A 12,719-nucleotide genomic window follows, 5' to 3' on the forward strand; every position below is an offset into this window, starting at 1 on the left:
GCAACAGCCTGTGCCTGGAGGTTAACCAGTTCCAGCCCGCATTGTGGAGTTGGTGGGTGGGAGTGACATGACATTATATATGTGTCCTCTGGATAGCAAATAACAGAAGGCAGCCTGAAGTCTGCGATCTATCACTGATGGCAGGGGGAGCAGCTGTGCCACGTGATTGAGTTATGACACTATAACAGAGCATTAAGTGGAAGGGCTGGGGGTGAGGAGGCAGGCGTAATATAATAGTTCTAAGCATAATTTTATTCTAACTAACCATCCAGTAAAATCCACTGATACTCTTAAACCGAAACTTTTAAAATCTACTCGAAATAATTGATTTAAAACAATATGTCACAAAATGAAGCGTTTAATTTAATTTAATGTGGTACCTTGGCCAAGAAAAACTTTACAACCGGAAGTGAATGTTAGACATGCCCTCATCCTATCACAATTACTGCAGTTCCTCATTAGTCTATCTTTTCTCAACGCAAATAGTTACAAAGGTCAACACAACTATCCCAGTTTGTCTCTGTAGGGGACACGAAAATAACTGTCTGAATACGGTACATATGAATAACATGACAAGTTTTAGGACTCCCCCTCCTGGAGAGTTCTCTTAGTTAAATATACGCCACAGCTGAGCCACATAGAACACGCCTGGTATTCAAACCCCTGGGCGACGACGGTTCCAATCACCACAACTCACTATAGCTCCACGGTGTCGCCGATACCGACCAAAGGCCTCTTCTGTCCGGAAAACGTCGTGTAGCAGGTTGATGCAGGCCGGAGCTCCGTTCTTCCGTCTCGCTCCCTGGTTGCAACCGTTCTCCTTGTAGCTGGCTCCGGCCATCCCTCATGGTAGTCGGCAGAGGGCGACACCTGAGTGGCGCTGGTTCAAAATGGTTCAAATGGCTCTGAGCACTATGGGACTCAACTGCTGAGGTCATTAGTCCCCTAGAACTTAGAACTAGTTAAACCTAACTAACCTAAGGACATCACACACATCCATGCCCGAGGCAGGATTCGAACCCGCGACCGTAGCGGTCTCGCGGTTCCAGACTGCAGCGGCAGAACCGCGCGGCCACTTCGGCCGGCAGTGGCGCTGGTCACGCCACACTGTAGTACTGGCGCGGCGAGGTTGCGTGCGGCATTCAGAGGCGTCGGACATGTGGCGATGATACCATCGGCACAGACACCACATAGAGGTTCAGGTATTCAGCATGTTGCAGCTGGTCCAAGTCCTAGAACAGGTTTGGATGCACCGCTGTATGTACAATCTGTAGTAACAATCAATAGTTTGCCACGCAGTTCCACGCACATCCTTTATAAATGTGACTGCCAAATATCTCAGTTCAGTAACTGGCAGGAGGGGGGTGACAGTCCCTGGTGTGAGACCATGCCTGACATACAGCGCCGCTGACTCGTTGATGTTCTGAAGACTGCCTGCAGCCTGTCCATATGAATCGATCTAGTTTATTATGCCGTGGATTTGATATCGTGAGCGCCACCATGTAAGTTACTGAGAGGAATGTTGGCGTCAGTGGAGGTGCAGCGTTCTGTGATGGGAGTCGTGTGATCCAACGTTGGAGGCAATCAGGATATACGTGACCTGGCTTTCCGTATTCAGAACACATTTTAGGCTTGCAGTCATCAATAACTATGGCCCGCCAGCCTCCTATTTGGAGGAATGATGGTACATGTCGTTAAATTTCAATGCTCACCTCCCGTTCTCCATTGAGGAATGGATCCATCTTAAATTCTGTTCACTTCTCTGCCACATGTCCCTGTACTATACTGTAGAGACGGAGCGCCGCCACAACGTCTGCCGCCGGAAGTTCGAAGAGTAGTTCGAATTTGAATATAAGCCACAGTTCCAGTCTAGAATGATTGACTTTGACGTTCCGAGGTGGAGTCCTTGCTTCATTTCTCGAAGAACCCTTTCAGATGGAGCGTTGTTAATACGTTTCACATAGACCGTGTTACTTACGATCAAAAAGTGGATGTCGATGATATCGGCCTCCTGGATCTTGGCCTCTTCCTTGAAAAAGTCCTGGACATCGAATACATTTAGTCTACCAAAGTCGTTTCTAAAAGCGAATTTCAGTGTTGATTTTCAGCATCGATTCGCCATTATCCTGTCGTGCAAAGGCCTCACGTTAACGTCGGTTGGAGGAAGTGAACAAGGCGTGCGTGCTCGCGCTGCAGGTGGAAAGGAAGGAAGGAAGAAAGATTGCGTTTAACGTCCCGTCGACATCAAGGTCATTAGGGACGGAGCACACCCTCTGATTTTGCCAAGGGTGGGGACGGAAACAAGCCGTGCCATATAAAAGGAACTACCACGGCATTTTCCTGGAGAGATTTAGGGAAATTACGGGAAACTTAAATCTGGTGGGCGGATGCGGGGCTTGAACCGTCGTCCTCCCAAATGCGAGTCCAGTGTGCTACCGTGACGCCACCTCGCTCAGTTCGCAGGCAGAAACACACAGCAGATTCGCCCTGCTCAGCTGTTAAAACCAGATTGCCACTAGACCACCGGGCCCGACAGACTGCTGTAATACAAGGCGAACCAAAGTTTGTGCGCTTGGACACCATTGTGGGGTTCCTGGAAACCTATCAGTACAAAAGCGTGTGAGACAAAAATTTTTCTGCGCATATTACCAGAAGAAAATGGAAATAAAGGAAAGGTAATTTAGTAGCATTATCTAAACATACGTAGACTTCATGCTTTCGTCATGAAGTACTAGTCTCAAGAAATTCAAGAACGTATTAAGCATGAGACGATAATATGCAAGAGTTTAATATCATCAGGTTGTAAGAGCCCATTAAAGTTTTTTGAAGCTAGAATCAATACTTAGACATGCCTTGGATACCAGGTGAGATTATTCGGTACTGCCAACTAATTATCAGCAATTACTAGTAGAAAAATACAGTAAAGGGAAAGAAGCAATTAAGATCACACTGCGTGAACTGGAATTCGGTTTTCACAAGCACAACGCTAGGGAATGAAGGTCAGAGCACGAAAAATAACTTCAACAGAGCTCCACAATGCTATAACAATAAGAAGAATGGACCACCTAAAGGACGAAACTATTTCTACAGACTGTCCGGAGGAGGAAATCATTTTCGAAGTCATCCATCACAGAGAGGAGGTTGGAGCAACTATCATAGTCATAAAAGTGGCCAGAACAGTATCAACTCACTCCATGATGAGAGGGAGAAGGAGCCGAAATCATAGATATCAGGTCAGCAATTCGCTGGAGCGACAGTCAGGTAGTAAATCATCACAACACTGACTAGACTTAATACTATTGAGGCTCTGCTGACACCCACAGAACAATTCGGCATGAGCCATGTAAATTTTATCAGTTACAGTGATATATCTGAGGTGCTATTGGAGGAGAAGAAAGTAGTCATGACACATTATATGCATCCAATAATTACGTTCACTAAAAGAGATGTACAAAAGACACAGGTAGTCGACGGCACGTCAAAAAAGTATTGTGAGTTTTCAGTGGCCAGTGATATCAATGAAAGGAGCAATAGTGGGCAATTTCACAGAATTAAATCGTCAGATGTAATTAAAATTTGTATGTCAAGGACACATGTCAACCAGAGTTTTCTTGGTGCTACCCATGTTGACCATCACCCTAATTATAAGGATGGTTTTCTAGAACAGTAGAAAGGCAGTATTAGATCTTGGTAGAAGAGAAAGAGAAGAAAATAAACATTTGTTTCAAAGAGCATCCTATCTGAGCGCTGTTACTAGCGAACTGTTTGAAACTGTGCTACAAGCAAGGGCAGTGTACAGAAGAACACGAAAGTGAGAATTGTTAGCAAGGGACAATGGCAACACATGAAAGAAGTAATCAGAACGAAAATCCATCAGAAAACTGGCAAATGGGCGGAACAGATGGAAAATGCTAGTTTAGAAGTGAGGGAGAAATTACACAGTATTTTACTCACTAATGACGAAGTTTGTTCGCCAAAACAGGAATGATTAAAAATTTTTCAAACAAGCATTCAATGTAAAAGAGCACAAAAATTCTTTCGTACCTCCATACACCATCCCGCTTGTTTATAGATGCAAAGTTTATATGGACACTCGGAAAACGTTGAAAGATAATGTAATTGAATACGTTGTTTCAACATATAATAGCAAAATTAACCCACAAAAGACTAATTAGATGCATATCTTATTTGCAGGGATTTGATTTTTCAATCACTTATACAGCATGGGAAAAAACATTGTAGTGGATGCCTTGTTGTGATCACCAATAGGGTTAGTAGGTGAAGTGAAAGAAGACCTGAAAGATAATCATTTCAGCTTGTTGTACTTAGGAAAGGTAGCATTTGAAAATTATCTCACCACCTCTCTGAGACAGATAGCGAAAGAGTGAAATTAGGATCCAGAACTTTTGCAACTAAGAAACAAAATGGAAAGATGAAAGTCAGGCAGTAAGCAGACAATTCTGTTTGCTCAGAAAGGGAATTCTATTCTATGTAAGAAGTGTGGTAGATTCACTGTGGGTTCTTTGTTTACCTGAGGAACTAGTAAATAAAGTTGTGGTATACTCACATCAATTATATTCATTTAGAACCAAGGAATTTCTTCCTCAAATTAAAAACTTTGTCATTTCAGTAACATGGAAAGACTGCTTAGGAAGGTTCTCTCTATAAGCAAACTATAGAACAGAGTGACTCAGGCTTCTTTGTACCTTGTTGTGCCTAAGAAACTGAGACAACTCTGCATAACTGACTTAATGGTATCTCTCCTCATTGCATGTCTCAGGTTCTGCTATGGGTTCTCTGTAGTAAAACTTACATCCAAATTTGTGACATTCACACCAGGATTCTGGATAGGCACTGTGCCAAAGAATTGTGCAAGGAACTCCTCCTCACAAATTTAGGTCAGAATGATGGAAGGCAACATTGAAGAGACATTGGATCAAACCGATTTACATTCCTTCATACTATCCCAGTTCAAATCCTGCAAAACAGATTATGAAATCTTAGAAACTTTGTACAGAATACACTGCAGCAAACGACATACCATGTGAGAAGTATTTCCAAGATATAATTAATGAGATTTCACACAGAAACTTGTTGCTGTCCCCAATATCTGTCTTAAAGAATCGTCAGCCACAAGACAAAATAAAAGAAGTTGTATATCTTCCACCAAGACGGTAATAACAGTACAAGGAATCAGATATTGTGCAGAATAAAAGACAGTGCACGCAAGCAAAAAGAATGCAGTGACAAAAATGCTTGGTTGAGAAAGTATCACATTGGTCAGAATGTACTTGTAAAATCTTTAATATAGTCAAACAAGCTAAAGAGGCTTTGTCAGAAATTATTTCCAGTGTATAACAGTCCATCGATGATAAGGAGAATTGCTCATGCAAATGCGTTCGAGCTAGAAACAATTATGCATAAGAAATTGGTTGGTATACACCACCTTAGGCAAATCAAACCCTTATTAGATATTTCAGATACAGGAAGAGAGCAGTGTATCTAAACGAAGACTTTGGTCAGACGGAAATGGAGAGTGCAAGAAGAGAAAATGAACAAGCTACAGAGCATAGCATTGTTCAGAGGTGTACTTTTATGCTAGGTTCTCTGTGCCTTAGAAGAAGTATATTGTCATGGATGAGAAATACTGATATAGAAGAAGAACCAAGCGATCACTGAGAATGTCAATGTTCCTGTAACTGGAGAGTAATCTATAGTTGTGCAGAAGATATGTGAGTACTGGGATGCACCAACATCGACTAAATGTACTATTGAAACTGATGTCAGAAAGTAATGAATATTGTCATACAATAAGGTAGAGTTTAAATTGAAAAGGTAGTAATGTCTTTCGTATCAGGTTGACTGTCATGTGGAGAGATTGCACAGTGGCACATGATAAGTGGTGTTGGTATTTCATGATTTATTCTGTTGGTTTTAAGTTGGTTGCATTGTGAACCTCGCCAAAGTTGCAGTTGTGGGGGATTTATTATAAAGATAGTATACTGTAAAGTTTGCTGTCAGGGTGTGTTTGAACTGTAATGATATTTTGATGGGGATTTTTTTTAAAGTTTTGTTACAATAGTGTGAAGGAGAAGGATGTCTTTCGTGTACTCATTGCTATTAAGATAACGCTCCAACTGTCATGCTGTTACGGAAGATGACTAGTGAAAGTAGAAAGTGACCTACCTGCTGTAGCCAACCCATATTGGGCTTGCCTTTCACGCAGTCCCATCCCTCGAGCCACTACCTTCAACAAACCATTCGCAGCGATCCACGACAGCCTCTAGAACTTTAACAACTATGAAGAAACCCCCTCTCCTGTGTGAAATCCTATATCTCATGTCTCACATCGAACACCCCACATATCTCATGCGACAATGTCGACCCCACACTCTCTGATAAGATCCGCATTTAGTGTTTTGTGTGCATTTGTCTTGCAGCAGACTCTTCTTTTTCATTAATATTTTGTTCCTTAACTGATGTGTCTAATTTATATTGCTCTTTCTGTAATAATTATAAGATATCCTTGACCATCCGAACATTAATACATGTGTATGCAAGTAATATCAGTACATAATCAGGGTACCTTTATGGGGTAGTATTACAAATAAGTTTACACACGCACACACACACACACACACACACACACACACACACACACACACACACAGACGCACACTCACAGGCACACATACATAACACAAAATTTATTAAATGTTCTGGTTTTATGTTGCTATTTATATCATGTTCTAATAGATACAGCTCGGACACGAAAACATGGGTAGCTATAAAAGGTCAAGATTCAGTTGTATAAAATGCTTATGTCTATATCGTATGTTTACAATTCATTACTCCATGATAAAATTGTGTGTATTTGCTTAGGTTTTATGTTTTCAGTAAACCTAGGACTTTTACACATTTATTTCTAAGTTTTAAAAGGCAAAATAAAATAATGTTTCTATTCTTGTAACAATTCATGTTTGATCGATAACAGTAATGTCACTTATAAGCATTGCTATGTGACAGATGTGAACGTAGTATGGAACGGGTGTGACTGGACTGTCTGTCGAGTTATGATTAGTGACTTCGCTTGGAAGACTAATCACGGCACCACATGTCAGTAAGGGCTGAGTTTAATAACGAAATTCGGAGGATGCTGAGAAAGCAGAGGCTGTTGCACCCTCGATTCAAAAGGGAACGCACAAATGACGACAACTGAAAGTTAGTAGAGAGATTCGTTCGTCTGTACAAAGATCTATGCGCGAAGCACACAACTACCACCGTCACAACTTAGCAAAAGATCTGGTAGAGAAGGAGAATTCCGGTATTACGTAAAAGCGCTAAGCGGGTCTAAGGCCTCTAATCAGTCACTTGTTGTCCAGTCTGGTGTGCCAGCTGAAGACAGCAAAACGAAAGCTAAAGTATTAAATTTCACATTCAAGAAACCGTTCACACGGGTGACTCATACAACCATACCGTCATTTGACGATCGGACAGACTCCCGTATGGACGACATAGTAATAAGCATCCGTGGCCTACAGAAACAACTGAATGATTTGAAAGCAAATAAATTACCAGGTCTGGACGGAATCCCAGTTCGATTTAACAAAGAGTACGGCATCGAATCCGTACCTAGCTTGGATTTATCACGAATCTCTCTCTCTTCCTAAGTCACTGCAAAAAAAGCGCAAGTGACCCCAGTATATAAGAAGGGTAAAAAAGGGCCCCAAAAAATTACAGAACAATTTCCTGAACTTCTGTTTGATGCAGAATCCTTACACATATTCTCAGTTCAAATATAATAAACTTTCTTGAGACTGAGAAGCTTATGTCCACGAAGCAGCATGGTTTTCGAAAGCATCGCTCGATCGCTCGTGCGAAACTCATCTTACCCTTTTCTCACACGATGTACTGGGAACTATGGACGAAGGGCAACAGGCAGGTTCCATATTTCTGTATTTCCGGAAAGCATTTGACACGGTGCCCCATTCCACTCGCTAACACAGCAAGGGAAAAAAGGACTGCCTATATGCCCTCTATGAGCTCCAGCCCGTAGCTCGTGGTCTCGCTTCCCGAGCACGAGGTTCCGGGTTCGACTCCCGGTGGGGGTCAGGGTATTTCACCTGCCTCGAGATGACTAAGTGTTTGTGAAGTCCTCATCATTTCATCATCATTCATGAAAGTGGCGAGATTCGACTGATCAAGGTTGGGAATTTGTATGGACGCTGTTAACCGCGGTCCGCAGCTCGTGGTCGTGCGGTAGCGTTCTCGCTTCCCGCGCCCGTGTTCCCGGCTTCGATTCACGGCGGGGTCAGGGATTTTCTCTGCCTCGTGATGACTGGGTGTTGTGTGATGTCCTTAGGTTAGTTAGTTTTAAGTAGTTCTAAGTTCTAGGAGACTCATGACCATAGATGTTAAGTCCCATAGTGCTCAGAACCATTTGAACCATTTGTTAACCGCGCAGTTGAGCGCCCCAGAGTCCAAACATCACCATCGTCATCATCTATGAGCTCCAGTACCTTATCTTCCTGGGACTTACACGAAATGCATGCTGGTGGCAGTAGAATCGTTCTCCAGCCAGCTTCAAATGTCAGTTCTCTGAATTTCCTCAATAGTGATTTTCGAAAAGAGCGTTGTATTCCCTTCAAGAATTCCCATTTGCGGAGGAGGAAGGAGCAGAATAGTAATTAATGTCCTGTCGACAGTGAGGTCGTTAGAGACAGAGTACAAGCTCTAATTAGGGAAGGACAGGGAAGTAAGTTGGCCTCGCCTTTTCAAACGAACCATCCCAGCATTCGCCTGAAGTGATTGAGGGAAACCACTGGAAACCTAAATCAGGATGCCGGATGCGGGTTTGAACCGTTGAGTTACCTGGTGAGTGTAGTCAGGCTGCAGGAAAAAAATACTCGCCATGCAAAGGGACTCTCATGATCAATTTAATTAATAAGTGAATCAATTCCGTATCATTGGAGTGATACTTGGAGGGTGGAAGTGAAGACAAGGATCTCATGGATATAATTCGCCTATCGGAGCGGCAGTGAGGCATTTTTTCGCTGTGACAAGATCTTTCAACAAAGTTTCAATCTCCCACTACACAGGGAGAGATAAGCATCATAATAAAATTAGCTATATTGCTGAATTTATAAACTGATATGTAGTATTAATCTGATATTTACTACCCCTGTGTGCTCCTATTTGACTACCTCAAGAGAGTTTGAAAGTGGTGAGGCATCCTGTAACAGAGTATGAGCGTGCTCTTAGCATTCTGTCAAGAGCCGAAAATGAGTTTAATATATTAGTCCTGTGATGCAGGATGTAACAGATATTAAACTGACAAGAACAATTTTTTTAATGGATAGTAGGCTGCTATTTCTTTTGCCTTCGAAAATAACGCGCAAAAAAGGGAGGAACCTACATTTCATGTGAGAAATTCGAGGTGTGTGTACATCAAAATCCCCACCTTGCACTGGGTAAAGTGGATTTTTTTAAGTGAAGAGTGGAATTGCAGTTAGAAGTCTATGTCCAAGCCAGGGGTGCTTGTCTTGCAGTGTGCTACGAGTTAGTGAGGCCGGGCCATTGCCAGAGGTAGATATGGTCACAAGGGTTTGGCTAATCGGAAGCCACAACTTAGCCTATCGTGACCTGCAGGTGTAAAGAAAGGCTCTTCTTCTTCAATTACACAATACTCTTAGTAGATGGCTCTGGACTAGATACGAGACAACCGTCCAGTTTCTTCGTCTTGAGATTCCATATTAATGCAAGACAGTGAGCACTACACCATTAAAAATATCGTATGATGTATTTCCCTTGTTTCTGTTGCCTAGGACATGACTTGTGACTTGTAAATTGGTATATGTGTGTCTTTCATTCCCCAATTCTGTCGTTAAATGAGTCCTGTATATGGGGAACATGGATTTACCTTTTCTATACGGCGGACATGCCGCCGCCTTCACCCCCCATCCACCTTCTCCAGTATGCCGATCACACTGCCTTCCTTGCCCTCACCCCCACCCTGCAACGCTCCCAGCACCTTCTCCAATCCCGTCTTGACCGGTTCACCACTTTGTGTAACAAGTGGCTGCGCAAGGTCAATCCTTCCAAAACCCAGGCAATCACTGTAGGCAAAACTATCCCTTTCTTCTGCCTCCTTGATTTTTATATCATCATCTATGGCCATCCTATTCACCTCACCCCCACACTCAAGTACCTAGCTGTCACGCTTGATCGTCGGCTTTCCTGGAACCCCCATCTCGAGACAATCCAAACCAAGGCACTTTCCCGACTCTGCCTCCTCAAACTCCTTTTTTGGCCGAACATGGGATCTGGACCCTTCCACCATCCTCCACACTTATAAATCCCTCATCCACCTCATCCTCTGCTATGCCCATCCCGCCTGGATCTCCGCCCCTCCCACCTACTATAAGTTCCTCCAAATCCTTGTACGCCACCCGCTCTGCCTCGCCTATCGCATCCGCCTCCCATGCCTCATGCGGATCCTATTCGACTCGATTCCCTTCCCACACCTTCTCCTTTTCCTCGAACGGACACGGATCCTTTACACCTTCCGCAAGCTTGATCCCCCACACCCGCTTGTCTCTCCCATCCTCACCCATCCCAGCCTGTTGCCACTTCTGTATTCTTGCATCCTACTTGCTCTCCATCTTCACACCCTCCATACCCTTTCCCAAGGTGGCTTCCGCCAACTCCCCCTCCCTCATGATGTCCCGTCCATCTACCCCTGCTACCAGCTCTGACTCGCCCCTCCCATTCCCCCCTTTTCCTCCAGGGCTCCCTTTCTTCCTCCTCGCCTTCCTTTTTTCGCCCTCCTCTCTCTCACGTCTCCCACTTCCACCCCTCTCCCCGGGCTTCCAAAGCCTCCCCTCTCCCCTATCTCCTCACCCCCACATTCCTGGAACATGGACCAATATTCAACCTCAGAGGATTTCACCCTAGTTTTCATGCAGCCAGCAACAGATATTTTTCGTGAAGGACTGGTGAACAGTGACGAAGACATACCCTGTCTTCCCACCTATGTTCTGTATGTTGGTGGTCCTGAAGGATGTAAGCAACACTCATTCCAGGAGATTTGCATCTGTGTTGATGTAGTTATCTGGGAACGACTGGTGAATACTGGCAAAGGCAATTCATGTTTCTCCACCAGTATTCTGTACCTGAGAATTCCTAAGGGAAGTGAACGATACCTGATGTGTCTGTATCTGCCCGCATCTCGTGGTCGTGCGGTAGCATTCTCGCTTCCCACGCCCGGGTTCCCGGGTTCGATTCCCGGCGGGGTCAGGGATTTTCTCTGCCTCGTGATGGCTGGGTGTTGTGTGATGTCCTTAGGTTAGTTAGGTTTAAGTAGTTCTAAGTTCTAGGGGACTGATGACCATAGATGTTAAGTCCCATAGTGCTCAGAGCCATTTGAACCATTTTTTGTCTGCATCTGCAGGGCTTTGTTTTCCTCCTGTATAAGCATTCCTGTGGATCGCACCAATTTCTTTGCCCATAACAACAAAATGTCGAGCGCCCTCTGGTGGTGTTAACAAGAACTAGGTCAGTGGGTCTCCACATGTCTAGGTGAGCATGCACAAGAAAAAAAAAATAGGAAGATTTTCCTCCAGGATAACATCCCAAAATAAAGAAAATCCACCCAATGTCCTTCAACAACAACAGATCAGAACTGACTGAACTATTTTGAAGCCAGTTTTTCAGGTAGGGTAGGGGAGGAAGGAGGAGAGGGGATAGGGAAGGAGAGATAGGGGAAGGGAAAGGAGAACAGGAAGGGGATGGGGGAGGCAGTGGGTGAGTAGGGAGTTGGAGGGTGGAGGGGAGAAACCTTATGGTCTGTTACGACTACACTCAGTTCGAGATAGTCCAACCTAGCATCATCTGAATTTACGTCTATGTCTTGATCTGCCTCTGCCCCGTTTTCATCATCAATTCCTTGGTGTGAGTGCCTTGAAATTCTCCCACTATTCTGACGATCAAGACGTGACATTGCGGCTGCTACGTCATGCTGTTCATGCAACTGTTCTGCATGTGACACACGCTCCATCCCTTCAACCTTGTCTACCACCTGGCTTTGATCTGTCCTATGTTCTTCCGTCATTTCCGATCTTTCTGACGCACCCTGAACTTCACGTTCTTTCCGCGCGTGATTGCGCGTTAATTTGCTATCGTGCGATGTAACACGCTTCCAAAACAACATACATAGTCCTGTGCGAATTCCAGTTTACAGTGCACACTTTCTCTCAGTTTAATACAAGAATTTTTTCAACGACGTTTGGAACGGAATCAAACACACCAACAACAATGTGACAAAGCTTGTGCGCCAGCCAGACACAAAATAAAATCATTAAGGATACCTAACTACTGACTTCAATTGAATTCAAAACTTTTTTCAAAGTTAATCTAATTACAAACGAAGTCACACTTTTAACACTAAATTGCACTTACAGAACTAACAAAGTTTGCAGCCCCTGAACATCTACCTTCCAACAAGATAATGCCACACCCAGTAAGTGCTGCTACTTTACTCACTTTCTGACATTTATTAACATAAACGTACTATTAGTAACGCTGAAATGAGCTAACAAACTTTTATAAATTTAAACTTCACCAAGATAAAACACCCTGTGCACAAATCATGGAGCACGACTCACGCTCCCTCCTCACAGCTCTACTTCCGCCCGTACCTCATCTCCTACTTTCCAAACTTC

The 12,719-nt window shown here is 43.7% G+C and overlaps 1 pseudogene; it reads right to left on the bottom strand.

Annotated features, from left to right (window-relative positions):
• Positions 1–9,208: 9,208 nt before the first annotated feature.
• LOC126199970 (U2 spliceosomal RNA) lies at positions 9,209–9,391 on the bottom strand (annotated as a pseudogene).
• Positions 9,392–12,719: the final 3,328 nt, after the last annotated feature.

The sequence above is a fragment of the Schistocerca nitens genome, chromosome 8 (genome assembly GCF_023898315.1).
Source record: "Schistocerca nitens isolate TAMUIC-IGC-003100 chromosome 8, iqSchNite1.1, whole genome shotgun sequence".
In the NCBI taxonomy this organism is placed as follows: domain Eukaryota; kingdom Metazoa; phylum Arthropoda; class Insecta; order Orthoptera; family Acrididae; genus Schistocerca; species Schistocerca nitens.